The sequence below is a fragment of the Limulus polyphemus genome, unplaced genomic scaffold (genome assembly GCF_000517525.1).
Source record: "Limulus polyphemus unplaced genomic scaffold, Limulus_polyphemus-2.1.2 Scaffold1496, whole genome shotgun sequence".
Lineage (NCBI taxonomy): Eukaryota > Metazoa > Arthropoda > Merostomata > Xiphosura > Limulidae > Limulus > Limulus polyphemus.
The window spans coordinates 160,932-166,789 of NW_013667106.1; positions in this window are offsets into that span (position 1 = coordinate 160,932).

Below are 5,858 nucleotides of genomic sequence, written 5' to 3' on the forward strand. Positions count from 1 at the left end.
TACGTTTTCTTTTTGTTTTTGTTTTTTTTTGGGGGGGGGGGTAATGAAAGTGTTCCAAAACGCGACATTAATTTCTTGACGACCTAATATTATAGTATGGCACGGATTCGATCACGTCTTATCAGCTCCGAAATCCAGAGCTCTACCACAGGGCCAAACAGTACCCAACAGAAATTATCTAAATGTCTACTTTATGAATTACAAACACACACATATAATTTGTTATGGAGTGGCAGCTTAAAGAAGTTCAGGATCTCTTGTTACTGACCAAGTGCTTTCAGAAACACAAAACCTTATATTAAAGTTAGCGATGGAAACATGAAATGTTTAACATTACTATGTGAATATATCCACAGCTGTAATATTTCAAATTTAAAAACCAGTTTGTTTGTTGTTGTTGTTTTACAAGTCGTACCAAAACAAGAAAATTGCGTGAAATTAAGCAGGTAATAATTAAAATATTCGGTATATGCAGATAACAAAGAACCATTTCCTGAATATCTTTAAGGACGTTCTTGAGGCATCTTAGACAAGTAATATAAATAAAAACTCGATAGTGAACATTGGAAGAAAAAGAAGGGATGAAAGGAGAAAGAGAAGAGAGGGATGAGAAACTTGAGGCTAGAGGTGAAAGGGCTCTAAAAGGTTGAATGCACTCAAGAAAAGATTACAAAAATACGGAAGGTGTCAGAACTACATAACCGGGTGTTTAACTTTTAGGAAACCCAAAAAACCTTTTTAAGAATAAAGTAGAAACACTAGCTTGCAAACACAAAAACGCACGTTACAGTAAGGACACTAATACCATAATTTTAGCTATTTTTTGAGTTTTGGCGACACTATTAAAGGAAAGACAATTGGGATTTGACGAGCAATGTCTTAGTCGAGTCCCAGGATTGAGATGGTTAAGAAGAAAGATGGTTAAAGGGATACCAAAGAAAAAGAAATGTTAATGACAATATAATGGATGTTGAGGTTGGACAACGAACTGGAAGCTGTATCAACCAGACTAAATCAATGTCGGTAAGAAAGAAAACTATAGTATACGCAAAGACAAAAATAAGATAAAGAGTGCTTTAAAACCCAGCATTACTAAAACTAAATTTCAAAAAACTGGACCATCATTAGCATTAAATTGAATGTATAACGGTTAACATGATGGACTCACGTATTAAGTATGGAACTTTCTTTTATAGTATAATTCAATTTCCAGTAATACAATTAGCAGGATACTTATTATTATTTATAATACGATTCGTTCAAGTGTTTGAAATCCTACGTTTTGACCCATTAATGTTTCTTACTACAAGACGAAGCCAGTTCTTCTATACAATGACAGAAAGAGAAAATACTATACACTTAGAGTATGCTTACCTTTCTTTACCTTACAAATACAGTAAATACACTTCTGTAGCATAGTGTTTGTTTAGTAGCTGTAAGATTAATTAAAAAATAACAGTACGTGAGAAATTATAATATCAATGTATATGCTTCACTCTATATACCAGGAGTAATGATACCTCCCATCAAGAACATACAGCTCTTTCCCAGTCTACTAAAACTTGATTTTCTTTACACTATATTGACTCTTCTTTGATAAATTATGCTAATTACTGAAAGCAATAAATTTCATACTTAACGTAATTATTCGAAGTTATTATTAGCTCTGCTAATATATTTTTTAATCTTAAATTATTCATTCTTATATCTAATGGCATTGAGGTGTGTTAAATTTATTAGTCACATTTACATTTCGAATACATACTTAAACTATCTCCCGTTGGGACAGCAGTAAGTCTACGGATTTACAATGCTAAAATCAGGGGTTCGATTCCCTTCGGTGGACACAACAGATAACTCGATTTGGCTTTGCTATAAGAAAAACACACACACATACTTAAACTTTAGAAAATGAGATTTCTTTAAACGAACCAAGAATTTAGATAATGTTTAATAGTTTCCCTTCATTGTGTGTCATTCGTAATGATCGAACTTTATACATATATACATAGAAACCCGTGGACCTACGCCCCATATTTACTTGAACTACTATTTTGCACTTTTTCAATTTAATGATCATTGTCGCTATAATGCAAATTTAGTTTCTTTAACCAAGTTACGAACGGTAATTAGTAGACCTATTTATTTACTTGCTCTAATGTAAACCAATGCCAAATGTGGGATCTGCTGTCGGGGAATCCCCGTAAAAGTGTTTTCGCGAAATACCCGGGTTCTCTTAAGGTTTTAATGAAAAGATTTACCTCTGGACAAACATCGGGGCCAAGACGATTCGTTTGGTACCACATACAATTCGATGTAACAAGCGGTTTAGGAGGAGTTACGTGACACACAGAAACACTGAATCTTATTATATAGATACTTGCCTTTGTCTTTGCCCAGTTAATCATTTTGCTAATAGTTACAAATAGTTACATGGGTGGTTTTCGAATTTAAATAAAATATCAAAAATAGCCATGTAGACGTCCTTTATTCATGAACAACAAGTGTCTTTTAGGAAACACTTCATTTGTATTGGATAACATGATACCGGTGTAACTTCGTAACACGTTTCTCCAAATCATACGTACAAGTGAATATTCTAACAATATCAGGAAACAAATATCAGAACTTCAATTGCTAAGAAATAAGAATTTCATTCATTACAGATATTTCTTTAAACTTTGATTCTTTTTTAGATGTGAAGCGAACATTTTTACATAAAAAATAAGTTATCAGTTAAAATACTTTTAAGCAATTTTTTAAAGTAGATTTTGACGTTCATTTTTTTTTCATTAAGTGTGGGGGATAGGGGGTGAATAGGGTTAGATGCTCCAGAGTGTGATAACAATAGTTACGTTTTCAAGAAGTACCGAGATAACATCGATCACTAGTTACAAACATTTTTCATAGATCAGAAATCGTAAGAATGTTTTCGAAATATTTCATTTAGACGTATATATGTTCAAAAACTATTTATCTATTTCTGCCTAAGTTACATTAAAAGTAGAAAAAATAATAATAAGACTTACAACTGGAAGAGCAGTTCAAAGTTCTAGTATTACTGACCATGCTATTTTAACAAGTTAACAGATACTGCCAACTTGTTCGCGTCTATGTACAGTAATTAGCATAAGAATACACGAGCTATAATCAAAGAAAATTACAAACTTTACATTCAAAGTCGTTCAAACATCATTTTACTGTCTACATCGTGTAACAGATAATACTTTATTCCCTTTATTACATACATATACATAGATACATTTACATACAGAAGAAGAACAAGTAAAACTATAGCTAAATGACTTATCACTTAAATGTTTTAACCAGATTTTATCTGAGTAGCCCCAGTAGCTCAGCGGTGAGTCTGAGGTTTATGACGCTAAAAACTGAGTTGCGATACCAGTGGTGGAGAAAGCACGGATAATCCATTGTTAAACTTTACGCTCAACAACAACAAAATAAAACAAACAAATCCGAGTATTAGACGAACTACTAAGTTTATTTATGTTACTAATTCATTAATTTCCTAAATTTATGGGATTAACAAGGCACAATGTTCAGACACATTACAATACACAATGACGAATCTATGTGCATTAGCTATATGTAAAACCTTTTAACAGGAAAGCTACTACATAACACAAGAATGTCGTCATATATTAATCCATCATAATGAAATTAGCTAGACTGAATAATAGAAAGACAACTATCACATTCTTGGTAATATATCTTAAACATTCCGTTTGTTTGTTTTTTAGCACAAACCAGTATAATGGGCTATTTGCGCTCTGTTCACCAAGGTGAACTGAATCTTGGATTTTAACATTTTAAGTCCATAAGCTTACCATTGACCCACTGGGGGACTTAAACATCCCGTAATAAGTAATAGTTAGTACATTAAAATTTGTAGCTAAGAATATTCAGTTGTCGTATGATGAATTTACAGATATTTTACTACGAAAGACCTAGACAATTAAAACATTATTTTGAGCAACGTTCTAATGTACTGGTATCGCTAAGTTATTTTGTTACTTTTTCTCTCTCCAGCGAGTGACAAAAAGGTGGCCCATGCTCTCACCAAACTACAAAGAAAGTAGCTCTTTCTCTCAACAGATGTGAGAACGAAAATACACCTTTCTCTCAAGAAAGATTGTTGAAAAACTAACCTTTTCACTCGCTTTCTCTTAGTGGATACTTGCAAAGAAAGTAGTTCTTTCTCTTATTAGATACTTGCAAAGAAAGTAGTTCTTTCTCTTATTAGATACTTGCAAAGAAAGTAGCTCTTCTTCTTATTAGATACTTGCAAAGAAAGTAGTTCTTTCTCTTATTAGATGTTTGCAAAGAAAGTAGCAGTTTCTCTTATTAGATACTTGCATAGAAAGTAGTTCTTTCTCTTATTAGATACTTGCAAAGAAAGTTGCTATTTTGCCAGAGATTGGTGAAAAAAAATAATCGTTTTTTAAGACGTTAAAATGAACACTTCAGCAAAATATTTCTACGATACTCAAAGTTCAAGTTGTTGAAAAATAGGTAAAGTGACATGAAATTCATATTTACTTGGTTATATTGTGTTTCTAGCATCGAATTTCTTGGCGTACTAATCAATTGTAAAGGTACATGCTATACACTGATTACAAAACACATCTAAATTTATTCTCTGCAACTAATATACACAAACTTGCTCTTATTTTTCATCGACATGAATTTTGTAAACATCGATTGTGGCCTCATAACGACAAAACCCAAGTATCTTCAAGTTCAGCCTTCGGTGAATATCGATAACGAAAACTGATCAATTGATCTTTTGTTACATTGGACAGTAAGCAAAGCTCAAAATAGCTATATAAAAGATGATGCCAGTTTTCTTAAGATATAGCATTTTGTTTCGTTTTTTGAGCGCAAAGCTACACAAGAGGCTATTTGCACCCTGTCTTCCGTGGAGAATCCAACCCCACCCCGGCTTTTAGTGTTTTGTAAACCTACTGCTGACACTCCGAGGGACACGCCAATTAGTAAGTAAGGTTTCGTTTTAATTTTCAGACAACTACGTGTCGACTTTACCGAGGCTCATCACACAATTGATCATTTCTTCCTGAGGCGTCCCCTGATAGCTAAGCAGGAAGCTTGAGGGATTATAACACTAAAATAAGAGGTTTGATTCCAGCGATGGGCACAGCGTAGGTAGCTTATTGTGCAGCTTTACGCTTTACAACAAACAAACAAAACAGTTTCTAAGGTCCGTTATAGCTGTGAGGCTATATATAAGATCACAGTGTGACTAACAAGAGTTTTTAAGACGATCATTGATCATAACGTGGCTCCGAAGTTCATAAAAGAACCACTGTGGTGAGTTTCTATGTCTACCAAGTAGAATGCCACATGACTGTATGTGGTTTAAGAAAATTAACTTCTGATAACCCGATTTCAAATCCTACTAAAAATAAATCTTTGTGACTCAGCTACAATTACTTTTGGTTTACATTTCCCAAAGCGCTTCTATAAAGCTTAAACCACATTTCTTGAAAAGTATTAAGTAAAAAGTAATTTTAATAAGGAATCTAAAACTGTTAACTCTTTTAAACAGCTATTCTTCAGTGATAAAAGTAGCAGACCCAGCTGTGCAGATTTGCCCATTTGCTTATGTTGGATAGATAAACATTGTGAAAAAAATACTTACATTTCCATTCGTATTATTCATCCACTCCACTTTTGGCTATGATGTATTTATTATCGAAAATGGTAGGGGAAAACATTGTATCATGAAAAACTCAAAAGGTTTAGTTGAGAAAAAGAAAATCAATGCAATCACGTCAAAAATGTTTTATTTTATGTAAATATGTCGAATTGTCTCAAAA